Raw genomic sequence first — 17,401 nt, 5'->3', positions numbered from 1 at the left:
TTTCCCCCTTCATCTGCTAGCAAGTTGGGTACTACTTTGTGTCGCAGGGAGAAGCTAGAGAATCTACTTTGCCATTTCAGGTTGTTAGCACAAGTGGCAATAAGAAATTAGCATGTTTGTATTTCCCAAATTCTTCAATTCTAATATAATACCAATAATATTTGCGGGTGAAGTTAATTTGTAGGGGCGAATCAATGGGTAAGACGTAGATTGCTAAACTGTAGCTTCGGACAGAATTACAGTGGCACCTCGGGTTAAGTACTTAATTCGCTCCAGAGGTCCGTTCTTAACCTGAAACTGTTCTTAACCTGAAGCACCACTTTAGCTAATGGGGCCTCCTGCTGCTGCCGCGCTGCCGGAGCACGATTTCTGTTCTCATCCTGAAGCAAAGTTCTTAACCTGAAGCACTATTTGTGGGTTAGCGGAGTCTGTAACCTGAAGCGTATGTAACCTGAGGTACCACTGTATGGCTCCTCACAAACCAAGAATTGAAGCTTCTAAGCTCCATTCTAATGTCCAGTGGAAAGAGAGGACAGAATGCAGAGGTTTTGAGGCTGCTCATATTTGTTGTAATGGCAAAGAATGTTTGCTGTTGGTATAGCTACTGTTTATATACGTGGCTTTTTGCATACTGTACTGGCCTTGCTGCTTCCCATTTTGGAGTGTTCACATTTCAAACTGATGTTGTTGGCCAACCATCAAAAGCTATGCAAGGTAGGAGAGAATTGTAAATGTTTTGGGAGGCACATTCAAACAGAATGGGCCTAGAGATTTGCAGAAAGGTTCGGCTTCTTTGGCTGTTATAAATGAGTATTTTAATTGGAGGAGGGGCATATTTGTGTTTGAAGAAACAACATGGGTGTATGCTGTGAGTGCTGATTTTGTATTATGCTTTATGATGTCGTCTTGAGTATTTTTCATGAAATATAGGCAAAGAAATGTGGATTTGTACTTGTAAGCTTTTGTATATAGAGATGGGAATGCTGAATGTAGTGCTTTGTAGCTCAAGGAAAAATACAACTAACCAATCCATAGTTTCTACAGAGATTCCCCTGTACTCAGCTATACAGCTGCAAATAAAACATTTTAACTGTGTTTTAAGTGCAATATACAATATGACACTAGATGCCGATAGTGATCCTTATGGAAAATTCAATGTATTTTTAAAAACATTTTTTAAAAGCATTTTCAGAACGTTTTTCATATGTGTGTAGATTCCATTGGGGGAGAATTTGAGGAACTGCTTTAAAATGGGTTTATCTAAGATTTTTTTATTAGATTATTCTGAAATTTGTGAAGGGCTCACCAGGTAGGTCCTCCGTTGGGTGTAGTGCAACAGCATTGGAGGGTCTAGCCCCTGATTTATAATATTGGGTGACTGTTTGGGCCTCCTCTCTTAGCTATGCAAGCACTATAACACTAACCACTAGTGTTGGGCTTTGGTTTTCAACAACAGCTGTGATTAGGTTTTGTTAGCTACTTGATTGCAGGCCAATCAGGCCCAGTTCTCACCAAGATGATTTATGAAGCAACATATCCGTCATGTAAGTCCCTGGTTTGCACTATGAAGCTTTCATTCAGAGACAGCTGTGCCATGTAGTGAAAATTACACCTTAGTTGCATCCATTTTATAAAGAGGATAACTATATCCTTTTCAGCAATTAAAAAAGGTAAAGGTAAAGGACCCCTGACAGTTAAGTCCAGTTGCAGACGACTCTGGGGTTGTGGCGCTCATCTTGCTTTATTGGTCGAGAGAGCCGGCGTACAGCTTCCAGCATGACTAAGCCGCTTCTGGCGAACCAGAGCAGCGCACGGAAATGCCATTTACCTTCCCGCCAGTGCGGTACCTATTTATCTACTTGCACTTTTTGGTGTGCTTTTGAACTGCTAGGTTGGCAGGAGCTGAGACCAAGCAACTGGTGCTCACCCTGTTGAGGGGATTTGAACCGCCAACTTTCTGATCGGCAAGCCCTAGGCTCTGGTTTAGATCACAGTCATCATCAAATGGGATCATGGTGGGATTGTCAAGAAGTTCTATTGCCAGTTTCCTCCACATACTTCCCTTACTTTCAGTTTTTAAAATCAGAGGTCAATTTTTACCAGTCTGGAAACTGTATTGCCCAGCTAAGCAATATCTGTAGTATCCTGTAGAAATAGTGATGGATAAGTGATGGTAAGCAGAGGAGCCTTAAATTTATAACTTATCGTAAATTTCCGTAATGCAAATATGATAATAAAATAGAAATTACAAAATGTATGATGCAGAATAAGCTTTGGAGTATTATAACTATTGCCAGCAAGGAAAGGAAAAACAGCACAGTCATTGTGTCAGGCAAGAAACTAAAATAATCACCCGAGATTAATGTGTTCTTGCCTTAGTCCAAAATAACCCAGCATATGTTCTTAGCCTTGATAATGTGCTATGAGGTACATATTTTTATTTTTTTTATAAAAAATCTGCTTAAATTCATCTTGGCCTTTTAAAACCCTGCTATTTTTTATCCTGGCCTTTTATTCAGTCTCATGTCTTCTTTTGTTTGCATGTAGTTAGAAATTAACAGAGCAATCCTAACCCTTAATCCGCACAGCTGGCGGGGTTTAAGATTCTGCAATGGTATCCCTCTGCTGAGTTGTGTGTGAACGGAGCGGTCCCACTGGCTATCATTGCAGTCAACAAAACTGCTGCTGCTGGCACAAGAACCTGAAATGTGTTTGAGAGTGCAGGCAGAACAAACCTATTTATGGAGCCAGTTGATCCAATGCCAGTCAGTTACCTTTAGCCCCTGTGCTGTGCCAGCCTGGAGCTGCTCCACACAACCTCCCACACTTACCTGGGAGTAAACCCCACTGAATTCTTTTTCTTTGAATTATTAGGACATACTTCAGAGTAGACATGTTTGGGTTTGTACTGTAAGAATGCGAACTTACTGACCACAGTTCAGTGCAGGATCCACTAGAAATCAACAAGCTGAAGCCCAATTGCTTTTGTGTTGGATTGTGGCCTTCCCTTCTTAAAGTCTATTAAAAATTTAAGGATGCAATTAGTCTTGCAGCAGAAAGGTTGTGAAAACCCAGACAAAGAGGCTCCTGAGAAGGTTTTGTTTCACAGGAAAGCTGATGAATCTAAAATGTGACTTCCCAAAAATAACCATGATGGTTTCAGTTGGTTTTGTTACTTCCCCTGTCCCCCCCCCCGACAATAGCACCTCCTTTCTCTCTTTTATGACTGTAAGTGAGATTGCATTCTGTGTTGTAGAATAACGAAGCTGCTTTTATTCAACATTTGTTTAGTACAGGGGTAGGCAACCTAAGGCCCGTGGGCCGGATGCGGCCCAGTCGCCTTCTCAATCCGGCCCGCGGATTGTCCGGGAATCAGCGTGTTTTTACATGAGTAGAATGTGTGCTTTTATTTAAAAAGCATCTCTGGGTTATTTGTGGGGCATAGGAATTCATTCATTCGCACCCCCCAAAAAAATATAGTCCGGCCCACCACATGGTCTGAGGGACAGTGAACCAACCCACGGCTGAAAAAGGTTGCTGACCCCTGGTTTAGTGCTAATTCAGTAGGTGCTGACCAGGAAAACAATGCAATGAAACAGACCGGGCACCTACATTAAGCAAGAAGGACCAGGGTGAATAGGAAATGGTTAGCCGGTAGGGGGGGAAATGGAGAAAATGTCAGACTGTGGTGGAAAACTTTGCTGTGGGAGTTTCTTCATGCATCTTTGGATTCATGTATGCAGCAGAATTGAGATTCCGACACCTGAGCTAGTGCAGAATAAAATTACATTGAATAGCAGGCGCCTTGTAATAAAGTACCCGTGAAAACAAACAAACAAACAAAACAAAAACAAGGAACTGGGGATATGAAAGTAGAGATATACGAATTCAAAAAAGTGGAGAGGACCAAGAATTAATTAAAGCACCTCCCCCCAAAATGGAGGTGACATCAGTTTTACCCCGAAATACAGAAGGTAGTTAGGTAGCTCCTAGATATTTTCCCCCTGAAGAAATACTTCCATGCATCACCCCCCCACACCCCTTTGTCTGGTCCAGAAATAGGAAACCTGATGAAGTGTTTGGATCTTGAGGACAGGGAGAATTTATATTATTTTAATTTATAGGCTGTCTCTTAGAGCAAATCTATCTTACAAGGCTGCTTACTTAAAACAACCATAAAGTACAGTCTCACATTTCAATAAAAACAACTGGCAGCCTAAAACAATTCACAGCTAGTAACACGTCATTATAATTAACTGAAACAACTTGAGCAGTTTCAGACTAACACCATATAATTCCTTTACAGAGACGTAACCTGAACTAAGTGGAGTTTTAAGGCCTGTTTAAAAGTCTGTACCAGTAGAGTCCATATGCATATCACAATAATATTCTCTGGCGATTGTGCATAGGATTGTTGACTTAGTGTATTTAAGTATACACTATACAACAGGGCAATAAGGAAAAATCTGATTGTTTATAAGTTATCATAATCAATACATTCATGTTCACAAACTTTCCGGAAATGAGCTTAGCTGCAAACCAGCCTCTAATGTTCTCTTGCTGTCTTTTGCAATGCAATTTATTTATTTGGTGAACGTTTAAGGCGCCCTGCGGTATAAAACAGCCAGTTTCAATCTCCAGCATCTTCCGTTAGGGCTAGGAGAGTCTGAAATCCTGGACAACCATTGCAAGTCAGTGTAGATGAACGACACTGTGCAGTTGGTAGAGCTTGATTCAAGGCAGTTTCCTATGTTACTAGCTTTTGGAATTATGTGATTATTTTCTTCAGGACTTTTTTTTTTTGCAATAAGAGGTTCTGAATGCATTCTGCTTCCCATAAATAAAGCACAATCTCTGTTGTGTTTCATGCTGAAGGCTAAAAAGTTCTTTATAAATAACACATCGGTCTAAGCTAAGGCCTTTCAGTTTGGCTTGATTGCAGAAGCTTTCAAGGTGAAATCAAGCTCTGCTGCATTTGTGTCATAATATTACTGTGATAATCCTAAAAACGAGAGGTTTACAGCATATTTTAATGCTGCTCCAAACTCCTGCTACAATACCTGCCCCCCGTCTCACCTTCCTCAGTTTTTTCAAATTCTTCCTCACGGCTCCCAATCCTTTCTTGACTGTTATAAAACTCCAGTTTTGCCATGGCTATGTTTTCTGCTGCCAGTTAACCCAAACTTCTCTTTTGTCAAATGCAGTCCTCTCCCTTTGTCTTTCACCAAGTAACACCATAAATAAGTCGTGTCGGAAAGTTAATTCCAGAAAGTGAAATCTTGGTGCTTTCAAAATACTATGTCTTTGTGTTGGTCATGGGTTTTAGGCTGAAGATTCAAAAATGCCTAAAGGCTGCATCTTTAGCACCGTATCTGTAAATCTTGTGTGCAGGGCCTGAGATTGATTCTCTTAGGTGCTATTTGGATATGAATGTGTAACGATAAAAGCAGCAGTTTTCCTCAGTATAACTGAGTATAAGCCATTGTTGTTGTTTAGTTGTTTAGTCGTGTCCGACTCTTCGCGACCCCATGGACCAGAGCATGCCAGGAGGCACTCCTGTCTTCCACTGCCTCCCGCAGCTTGGTCAAACTCACGTTTGTAGCTTCAAGAGCACTGTCCAACCACCTCGCCCTCTGTCGTTCCCATCTTCTTGTGCCCTCAATCTTTCCCAACATCAGGGTCTTTTCCAGGGAGTCTTCTCTTCTCATGAGGTGGCCAAAGTATTGGAGCCTCAGCTTCAGGATCTGTCCTTCCAGTGAGCACTCAGGGCTGATTTCCTTCAGAATGGATAGGTTTGATCTTCTTGCAGTCCATGGGACTCTCAAGAGTCTCCTCCAGCACCATAATTCAAAAGCATCAATTCTTTGGCGATCAGCCTTCTTTATGGTCCAGCTCTCACTTCCATACATCACTACTGGGAAAACCATAGCTTTAAGTAGATGGACCTTTGTTGGCAAGGTGATGTTTCTGCTTTTTAATAAGCCATTGGTATAAGCTAATCTGCCTCCACTACTGGAAAAGTTTCACCTGTGCACCCGGGCTTGTTATTTTTCAAGTTTTACCAGTGCCTCTCGGGGTGGGGAAGAGGAGAATGGTTACTGTGGAATTCGTTCCTTATTCATCTGTTTGGAAAGCCCTGGCTCTTGCAGTCAGGACAGGGACAGCAGGATGGGGGAAGACAAACAAACATGTAGGAAAATTCTGTGTATAGGAATGTCAACATCCCTTTCATTCTCTGCTATCTTCTCTTTGTCAGTCCGAATATGAGGTTAGGTTATCCTGTCTGCTTTCTACTGCATGTCTTGGCTGTTGGAACCATAAGAGATTCATCTGACCTCTGCTGGATTAAGGAGAGGAATTCCTTTCCCCCCCTAGCCAAACATACTGGCTGTGTTGCTTTTTCCAGATTCCATAAGTTAGGTATCCATCATCTCATTACATTATTATTTATTTAGATTCATTTCTTGCCATCTCTTGGGTTTCATTTCATTTTCATAGCAAACCCTGTGGAGTCAGTTGTTTTCGGGGAAGAGGAAAGGGGTACTCATAATTTCATAATTATTTAAATAAGTAATATGCTTACTGGTTTTATTTTTTACCAGTAATATGCTTACTGGTTTAGGGAAATTAGCCACATGGCTTCTCAAAATGGAGTTTGCTAGAACAAAGCTAAGCACACAAGTTACAAGTTTTATGCTCCATAGATCTCCTGGGTTCCCATGAAAGGATCATTACAGGGCAGTCATAAATTTTACTCCACACTGTGTGGTACTATGCAGCATTGCTATGTAGGCTGAAATGGTATGTTTTTTCAAGGTGTTTTAACTATCACTTTGGTATAGCTCAACTGCTTCAGTTTATAAGCATCGCTATCTTTCACAAGTTATGATTTTTCCAGTTTCAATACACCTCATGGCAGATGGTGTGAGACAAGACAGTCCTTAGATGTTGAGCCATTGTGGTCTGCTACTAGATGCCAGGTATGATCTGAAGATACATGAGACAAATTTACTACCTTGCAGAAGATGAACAGATCTAGGTGTGGTTAGTGACTAGACAGGAGACATCTGTATGCCATGCCTTGGGCTCCAGGAAGGAAGAAGAGTGGACAATAAATATAGGAAATAAATTAAATTAAATTAAATAGATGTTTCCATTGGGCCGGCTGCTAGCAGCACACAGCAATGGTTTTGTATACAAGTAAAGCATAATTGTTCATTTTTTCTTTTATACTGGTGTGTCAGATTCAGGGTAGATTTGATTTAAATCAAATCGATTTAAATCACTAGTCAGTAAGACTTGATTTAAATCACTAGTCAGTAAGACTTGATTTACGTAAATCACCCACTCCCCCGCCGCCCAGAAAAACTCATTCTTTGTGGTATAATCTTAATATTTACAATCAGATGAAGGTTTCATTTTTGGAATAATAAATTTTCAGAGTAGTTTTTACAGTTATATCAAAAATTACTGATTTGGTTATACTATTAGAAATACATTGACAGATAATTTGGAAATTGTTGTGAGGTTTAATAAGTTAACTGTTTATATTTGGAAAAGTTTTCTGCTGTACTTTATTGGAAGGAGAAAAAAAATCATTTCCTTAACAACAATTTAAACAATTTATTTAACTGAAACAATAACATCATAGCATATGTATCCATGTTTGTTAACTGATGTGGTTGTGGTTAAACAATTTTTTTTTAAAAAACACCTTAGACTGAATTTTAGCACACATAAAAAATTTAAAACAAATCCTTATTTCCTGATGAATAGCCTTTGGACTATAATGTAACTTAAATAGAAAACTATCTTTAGAAAGATTTTCCCTCCAAAAGCATTTTATTTTAAAAATCCAAATTATTTATTTTTTAAAAATCCGATTTAAAGGGGGGGGGGAATCCAATTTAAATAAAAAAAATTATCCACTCTGGTCAGATTATTATGTTGTAACTGAAATACTGTTTTCTGCTTCTGTGTTGGTGTATGTGCAAACCTGGCCTTTTAAAACTAATAAGCAAAATACTGAACGTGTTGAAGGTAGGGGATTCACAACCTGTTAAATGCATTCCATATAATTTAGAAATTTTAAAATCTTTCAAATGCTTTTGCCATCTCTAAAGTTCGTCCGTGCTAAGTTTTGCACTCCTTATGTTGCTCTCTATATACAGTCACTGTTTACTGACTGAAATTTTATACTCATCAGTGGTGTTTGGATTTAGGAGATCCATTTTATTATTTACATTATGAGAGGGGATGGATAAGAAATGTCATAGTAATGAGAGAGGAATGGCCAAGCCTTATACCAAACACTAGAGGTCAGCCTTCAAACACTATAAAATGCTATAAAATTCAACTTCACTGACCTCTGGAGCTCAGGAAAGGTAATTGACAGTGAAGGATTATGGGAGATGTAGTACAAAAATTGGCAGGGCATTTGTGTTTGAAGTAGAAAGTGGGGGGAAATCAATGGAAGCAGACATTTTTCTTTTAATTATCGTAGTATCTTAAATGGGGATCCCAGACAACTGTTTATCAGGCACTGACTGACCAGCCTATCGCCTGCTTCGTTTTAAGATTGCAGTAGTCTCATGTATCCTCAGGCTGTGCCATTCCATCTTGTCATAATCCTACAGAATACAGATATTGATGGTATAACTAAGCACTATAGTGACATTTCTCAATAAGGGAATGTCCAGACAGAAAATGGGGCAGGGGCAGGGAGGAGGATACCTGATGTTCTAACTGTCTACCAGGCCTGGACAGAGTTTATCCGAGGGCCCAGGATGGCAGTCTTGTTAGAACAAAAAAGCAGCCAGTCCCTGGCAGGACCCCCTGGCCAGTTTAGTCCTCTGAGACCTGGGGAAAGTGTAAGACCTCGGTCCAGTATACCTGAAGGAGCATCTCCACCCCCATCGTGGACACTGAGGTCCAGCGCCGAGGGCCTTCTGGCGGTTCCCTCACTGCGAGAAGCCAAGTTACAGGGAACCAGGCAGAGGGCCTTCTCTGTAGTGGCACCCGCCTTGTGGAATACCTTCCCACCCGATGTCAAAGGAAAAAACAACTACCAGACTTTTAGGAGACATCTGAAGGCAGCCTTGTTTAGGGAAGCTTTTAATATCTGAAGGACTATCGTATTTTTTTATTACTACTACTACTACTACTACTACTACCTGTATGCTCCTGGCCTGCTGGCAACACTCAGCAGCCACAAACATTGCCAGTTAGATCAGTTGGTTAAAGTGTGGTGCTGATAACACCAAGGTAGTGATCCCTGTATGAGGGCATATTCCTGCATTGCAGTGGGCTGGACTAGATGATCCCTGGAGTCCCTCCCAGCTCTATGATTCTAAAATATACTGAGAAGTGTCACTGTCTGTGCTGATTTGTTATTTCACATGTCTCTTAGTAGCATCAATACGGCTGGCATGGTCCAAGTCAGGAATTACCAACAGAATAGAAACTGATTGACTGTATGGGATTGGCAGAAATGACTGGCAGAATCCGTGACCAGGGAGAAGAGTCGGCAGAAGAAGATTGGAAAAAATTTAAGGACTACTTACAGAAATATTGTAAAATTAAGGAATGTTGAATGATGCTGGATCGAAATTGAGTGGTTTCTAGCTGTAATGGTATAAAGGAACATGAAAAAATGGTTGGATAGAAAATAAGGTGTTTTTATAAGCTGTAATGCTTTGAGTTAAGGATTTGCTGAACAAATAATTTGAAATGGAATACAAGAAGGGGAGGTATGAGGAGGTCAGAGAAATATGTTATTGAAAACTACGTATTATGAACTATATGTCTTTTTAATATTTTTTTTTGTTTTTTGTTTGCATAAAAAATTGAAAACTTTAATAAATATCTTTTTTAAAAAAAGGAATTACCAACAGAATAGTTAACAAAATTGCACACATCTTTAACTTCTTTCTGGTGCAGACTGCTTTGATGTTAAGTCATTCAATCAGTGGTGAGGGACTGGTCCTAAATCTAATTGGGATTAATATATTTGGACATTTGGAGTTGATGGGCATGCCTTCCTGTGCATGTCAGGATCTTTGAAATAGGCATAGCTAGATTTATGTTTTTATTTAGGCTCTTGAAGATGCTGCCGTTCTTTTCCGAAAGATTGCATGTAACTTCTGAGGGAAGAGTTTTCATAAGTGCTGACAGCTGCATACTCCCTCATGTTGTGTTCTGGTAATTGCATTACTGCATTGCATTACTCCATTAGAGCAAACCACCAAAAACCACTTGGTATTTGTTTTGTTCTTCATTCTTTGGATGAGTAAGAGTGTCAGTTTTGCGGTTACCACGACAAAGGTTTGTAGTGCAAAATAATTGCTCGTGGATTTGTAGGGTATTGGTAGCGATGTAAATGGGACACTAAAGAACAGTGGTCCAAAGTACACATCCTAATAGGTGGACTGCTAAAAAATAAATAATACAATTTATGGGGCAATTCTAGTTTATTTGGAAGACATACTCTCTGATGTGGAAGCATTTAGAGCCCAAACATACAAAGACTGGTTGGACTGATTAATTAGTAAACAAAAGGCACTTTGCAGACTGTTCCTGTTCTGTTACTTGTTCCCAGGATGAGTCTGCCTGGCACTGAGGACTGCTTGGGAGGCTCAGAAGCTCAATTATCAATCAGTAATTAGTTTCCCTGTGGTCTTCCAGATGACCATCAGCCAGGGATGATGGGAGTTGTAGCTCAACAACAAATGGAAATCCAAAGAAGGCTATGAGAAATGGTGGGCACTGGACACTGAAGGCTGGTTATGCATTAAATGATTGTTTGAGGTATGAATGCCTGGAAATCTTTGGACTCAGTTTGTTCCTAGTACCTTTCAGCCTTATATGCATTTTGTGTAAGGGAAGATAATAGAAGTACTTTAACGTGGGTAGTGATGCACTGAACAGCAGTCTTTCAGTAGCCTACAGGAAGCCTATGTCTTGCATTATACAGTGGTGCCCCGCAAGACGAATGCCTCGCAAAACGAAAAACGCGCAAGACGAAAGGGTTTTTCGGTTTTTGCGTCGCTTCGCAAGACGATTTTCCCTATGGGCTTGCTTCGCAAGACGAAAACGTCTTGCGAGTTCGTTCGCTTTTTTCCTAAAGCCGCTTGAAGAGGCGCAGTTGCGACGGACTGTGCTTCGCAAGACGAGAAACATTGCAAGACGAAAAGACTCGCGGAACGAATTAATTTCGTCTTGCGAGGCACCACTGTACTGTATTCTGGTTCCTAATAATTCCAATGTATGCCTACCTAGGCATCTTAGTTTTGTAGCTGTGAGAGATGAGAGCCCGCGACACAATGTGATCAGCCACAGGCATAACAGCATCCACATCCTACGTTAAATTCAGCAACTGAGAAAGCATGAAGTAAGATTAATTTTTATTGGGCCAGTGGGCTGCCCATGAAAATTATTATCATTGGGTTGTATCCAACTAATGTTCTCTGTTTGCACAACAGAACTTTCCCTCCTTTGCTGTCCACGTGCCTCTTAAATCTGGGCTGGGGTTCCCCCAATGCTCCAGAGCAGATATGGGGAGGGTGTAGTACAAAAAACAGCTGAATACAAGTGTTAAAACAATACAAAATGAACATTTAAAGCAGAGAGAGAACTTTTTATCCCACTGGATGAAATTTGTGACTTGGAGTTAGAAAAACAGAATCGGCAATGAATTGCCTATTTTAAATGAGCCTAGTAATTTAAATTTAGCCTAGTAATTGATAGATGTTTCTACAGCCTATTAATAACCGTCATAACGACTTACATCGCTATCAGTAGTGGCTGCATTACTGCAAGAATAATATTGTTATTAAACTTCACCGTCTTTTTAGGTGTCATTCCTTTATGGCTGAAATGATCAACATTTCAAATCAGTTTTGATTGTATGGGGGAGGAAAGCCAAAGCAAAGGCGAAAATATGTTTTGTTGGATTCATCTCATAGTTTCTGAGTCACTCTTCGTGTAGAAGAATTGATGAATGGCGGAAAGGATGACTAAGCAAGCCCATTGGTTTTGGAAATGGATCGTGCTGCATTCCCAGCCATTAAGTTTAAAAATGTATGTGCAGTGAAAAGTGCAAGGCATGTTTAATTTCCAGGCTAAAATCTGGAGGGGGGAAAGCTGCTACTTTAAACAGTTCTGAAAAGAGTTCCTAGGCAAAGAAAGGGAAAGGCTCAGAGATGTGAAGTCCATAGCCTGTTGTGCTTGAGTCCTTTGCAAAATACTGTACTTAATATGTGCAATGGCAACATTTAACTCTATCAGTATGTTGCAAAGTTAATGAGAAGTTGTTGGGTTGTTGTTGTTGGGTTGTTGGGTTTTTTTGCATGAATTAAACCAGTTTTACGATCCTGGGGAGGATAGGGGGGGAAGTCCTGTTGCACAAGCGTAAATCCTTGCACTGAGGGGAGAATGCAAGGCATTCAGCCAACATAACTGGTGCAGGATTGCTGTAATATGTTCTGACTCTTTGGCCCTGCAAGCATTCTTAATGCTGCTTTCTGTGCCAGTTCAAATTTCCAGGTTGGCTCCAAAGGCAGCATCCTGGCACAGAGAACGTAAGAAAATCAGATAGGTTTCCATGAAGGTACTGATGACTTGCTCCTAAGAATTAAACTATATAAGGGAAATGAAAGGTGTTTGTTTAACCAACTTATAGTGCTGCTAAGCTTACCCATAAGTCTTTTGTAGGTCTGGTATTTTTCACAGCTTTGACAAGATGCCCATCTGGTTTACTGTTGGGTATGGGAAGCTAACTCTGCCATGTCAGGGTTACTGTGCTAAGAGATGGATATTCACCTTCAGGTTTCTATGAGACAAACGATCCCAGGCTTGGTGATTGAGTCCAGAGATAAGATCAATATATGTTGCAAAACCTGTTCAGAATACACACATGGTGGTACTATTTTTGCTGAAGTTTCTTGGCTCTGTGGAAGCTCTGTGAGCAAACAGTACTGAATCTTCTTTGAATTGACAGCTGCCATGGACTGCCCAGGTAAAGATACCATTTCTAATATTTAGAGTAACAATTTGCTGGATATATTATTAAAGCGCATATCCAAGACTGTCCCTGAATAAGTTTGGCCCAACTCATAGCCGTGGACATGCCTTAGACTTGGTGTTCACCTCTATGGATGTTGGTGATCTGACACTAACTAAAAGCAAAACAAAAGAAGTGCCATGGTCAGATCACTTCCTGGTGCAACTGGACTTCTCCGCAACCCTTCCCCTCTGCAGGGAGGTGGGACCGATTCGGATGGTCCGCCCCCGCCACTTAATGGATCCAATTGGCTTCCAGAGAGTGGTAGGGGATGCTTTATCCCAAGTTGATGGCCTTTCAGCTGATTCCCTGGTGGCACGCTGGAATGCGGAGTTAACCAGGGCTATTGACTGTCTGGCTCCGAAGCGCCCTCTCCGATTGCATGGAGCCCGGACAGCCCCGTGGTTTTCCCCGGAGCTGAGGGTGATGAAACAATCGTTGAGACGGCTAGAGCGCCGGTGGCGGAAAACTCATTCTGAATCAGACCGGACACGGGTTAGAGCTCAACGTCGAGCCTACCAAGTGGCAATGGCGACGGCGAAGAGGGCCTTCTTCGCCGCCTCCATTGCATCTGCAGAAAACAGCAGCAGGAGACTTTTTCAGGTGGTTCGCAATCTATCGGAACCACCTGTACCACCGGGGCCTGGTAGGGACCCCAAGATCTCCTGCAATGCTTTTGCAAAGTTTTTTGCAGATAAAATCGCTCAGATTCAGAAGGAGGTAGACTCCACCGTGGGAGCAGGGCCAGGGCGGGAGAGTGCTAGAGTTCTGTCTGGTCCTGTTACATGGGATCAATTCCAATCTGTTACCTCCGAGGATGTGGACAGGCTGCTTGGACAAGTGAAACCGACCACCTGTCTCCTTGATCCTTGCCCATCCTGGCTGATAAAAGCGAGCCGGGAAGGGCTGGGCGATGGGCTCTGCGGGGTGGTGAATGCTTCCCTCTGTGAGGGAGCCTTCCCAGACCCGCTGAAAGAGGCGGTCATTAAACCGCTTCTTAAAAAAACATCTTTAGACCCGGCCAATTTGGCCAACTATCGCCCAGTCTCAAATCTGCCATTCTTGGGCAAGGTAATTGAGCGGGTGGTTGCTGAACAACTCCAAGCACGCCTGGAGGAAACGGACCATTTGGATCCCTTCCAATCGGGATTCAGGCCTCACCATGGGACTGAAACTGCCTTGGTCGCGCTGGTTGATGATCTCTGGCGGGCTAGGGAAAAGGTGAGAGCTGTTTCCTAGTTCTGCTGGATCTCTCAGCGGCCTTTGACACCATCAACCATAACATCCTTCTGGACCGTCTAGAGGGGCTGGGAGCTGGGGGCAGTGTCATACAGTGGTTCCGCTCCTTCCTCCTGGGCCGTGTCCAGAAAGTGGTGGGGGGGATGAGTGTTCAGACCCCTGGGCTCTCACTTGTGGGGTGCCTCAGGGTTCTGTCCTCTCCCCCATGCTTTTTAATATCTATATGAAGCCGCTGGGAGAGATCATCAGGGGGTTTGGACTGGGTGTTCATCAGTATGCAGATGACACCCAGCTCTACCTCTCCTTTAAAACAGAACCAGTGAAGGCGGTGAAGGTCCTGTGTGAGTGCCTGGAGGCGGTTGGAGGATGGATGGCGGCTAACAGATTGAGGTTGAATCCTGACAAGACAGAAGTACTGTTTTTGGGGGACAGGGAGCGGGTTGGTGTGGGGGATTCCCTGGTCTTGAATGGGGTAACTGTGCCCCTGAAGGACCAGGTGCGCAGCCTGGGAGTCATTTTGGACTCACAGCTGTCCATGGAGGCGCAGGTTAACTCTGTGTCCAGGGCAGCTGTCTACCAGCTCCACCTGGTACGCAGGCTAAGACCCTACCTGCCCGCGAACTGTCTCGCCAGAGTGGTGCATGCTCTAGTTATCTCACGCTTGGACTACTGCAACGCGCTCTACGTGGGGCTACCTTTGAAGGTGACCCGGAAACTAAAACTAATCCAGAATGCGGCAGCTAGACTGGTGACTGGGGGCGGCCGCCGAGACCATATAACACCGGTCATGAAAGACCTACATTGGCTCCCAGTACGTTTCCGAGCACAATTCAAAGTGTTGGTGCTGACCTTTAAAGCCCTAAACAGCCTCGGTCCAGTATACCTGAAGGAGCGTCTCCACCCCCATCATTCTGCCCGGACGCTGAGGTCCAGCTCCGAGGGCCTTCTGGCAGTTCCCTCATTGCGAGAAGCAAAGCTACAGGGAACCAGACAGAGGGCCTTCTCGGTAGTGGCGCCCGCCCTGTGGAACGCCCTCCCAGCAGATGTCAAAGCGATAAACAACTACCTGACATTCAGAAGACATCTTAAGGCAGCCCTGTTCAGGGAAGTTTTTAACGTGTGATATTTTACTGTATTTTTGGTTTCTATGGAAGCCGCCCAGAGTGGCTGGGGAGGCCCAGCCAGATGGGCGGGGTATAAATAATAAATTATTATTATTATTATTATTATTATTATTATTATTATCATATGAAAGCAATGTCCAACCATATGAACTTGGTGCCTTGCAAGTCCCTATTTAACAGCCCTGTTCAGGGAAGTTTTTAATATGTAACGCTGTACTGTTTTTAACACTGATTGGGAGCCGCCCAGAGTGGCTGGGGAAACTCTGCCAGATGGGCGGGGTAGAAATAATAAATTATTATTATTATTATTATTATTATTATTATTATTATTAATTTCAGAACAGAAGTGGAATTGATAACAGTCAATAATCAGTCATTCCCTTCCCATGGCTCCTGCTTTCTGCTGATTTGAAATGTGTATGTTTTATATGTCTTAGTAGTTAAGTCCTAGCTAATCTGTTGACCAAGGGACGTGGTTGGCGCTGTGGGTTAAACCACGGAGCCTAGGACTTGCCGATCAGAAGGTTGGTGGTTGGAATCCCCGTGACGGGGTGAGCTCCCGTTGTTCGGTCCCAGCTCCTGCCAACCTAGTAGTTCGAAAGCATGTCAAAGTGCAAGTAGATAAATAGGTACCGCTCCGGTGGGAAGGTAAACGGTGTTTCCGTGTGCTGCTCTGGTTCACCAGAAGCGGCTTAGTCATGCTGGCCACATGACCCGGAAGCTGTACGCAGGCTCCCTTGGCCAATAAAGCGAGATGAGCACCGCAACCCCAGAGTCGGCCACGACTGGACCTAATGGTCAGGGGTCCCTTTACCTAATCTGTTGACCTTTTGCTATTTGGAAAACTTCTGTGAGGAATCTGAGCTTCACTGAATATTACCCATAAAGAACGTAAGTTGTGCATGCCACCTAGCTCTCCTGCAGAGGAACAGTTTGGAGAGACAGTGAATGATATTTCTTTCATTTACACAGAGACTAGTACAAGTGCATTGTAAAGAAATATTGCAGTGCAACATAGCAAGGTTGGTCTGGAGGCAATTTTGTCCACCATTTAGAATGTTATCCTGACCATGAGGAATGTATTCAGAAATCCAGTTTGGGTTAGGGGATCTTATGCTGCTGAGCTATGCTGGAAAATTTTGTGGTGTGGCAGTGAAAGAGATGGCAGACTGTAATGGGACCTGCTAAGTTCATTAAAACGTTTCTAGAAACTTTCAGTGGAATGCTGGACTGGTGATACAATCATATACATGTCCACTCAGAAGTGAGCACCATTTACTTTAATGGGACTTATTCCAGATAAGTGTGCATAGACTCAAGACTAAATCTGACCTAAGCATAGACCTAGAAGAAAGGCAGAGAAAAGTGTTTGAAAAAATTGGGTTTCTGAATGCAGAGGGAGGAACAGAGTAGCAGGGGAACTTAGATAAGAAGTTTCTGGGAGACCTTTACCTGCACTAACATCTGATTGACTCTTCAGAAGCAGTTGATCTGAAGCACTTGTCTGTTGGAAAGAATGTGACTAGATCAAAAAGACCAGCTGCCCAGTTTTCAAATCTTAACTTTCATTTCTCCTTTATCTTGAAGGGAGATCCCTCACTCATTCCTTTTAGACCCTCCTGAAAAGCACTATTCATTCACATTACAATTCTGGAGATTAGTGAGATGAAAGGAATCTATTTTGAAGTCCTAAATTGCAGGGTTTCATCAACAAGCTTCCTAACACCTCCCTGTACTTAAATTCCTGTCCTCTGGGAGACCTGCCTCCCAAATGACATGAAAAGTTGCACATGCAGTGGAACTTAGATTATTTACAAAGTGGTGAAAGTTCCTAGACTGTTGGATGGATTGGTGAGAGCCATGTGACTGAACTGGAGCAACTAGCTTAAACCTCCTCACATGCTGAGATTCTCACAGGTAGATGTAGACAGGGTGTTGGTGGTGAACAATAGATTACCTATTTCCTCCCAAGGTAAGA

General features: G+C 42.5%; 1 protein-coding gene across 3 annotated transcripts in view; it reads left to right on the top strand.

Moving 5' to 3' along the window:
• The window catches only part of ST7 (suppression of tumorigenicity 7), a 98,859-nt gene that overhangs the window by 2,062 nt on the left and 79,396 nt on the right, over nucleotides 1-17,401 (top strand). The gene's annotated exons all lie outside the window — the stretch shown is intronic.

The sequence above is a fragment of the Podarcis raffonei genome, chromosome 10 (assembly GCF_027172205.1).
Source record: "Podarcis raffonei isolate rPodRaf1 chromosome 10, rPodRaf1.pri, whole genome shotgun sequence".
Taxonomy (NCBI): domain Eukaryota; kingdom Metazoa; phylum Chordata; class Lepidosauria; order Squamata; family Lacertidae; genus Podarcis; species Podarcis raffonei.
The sequence above is the reverse complement of the archived record's forward strand: the minus strand, read 5'-3'. Positions and strand labels throughout refer to the sequence as shown.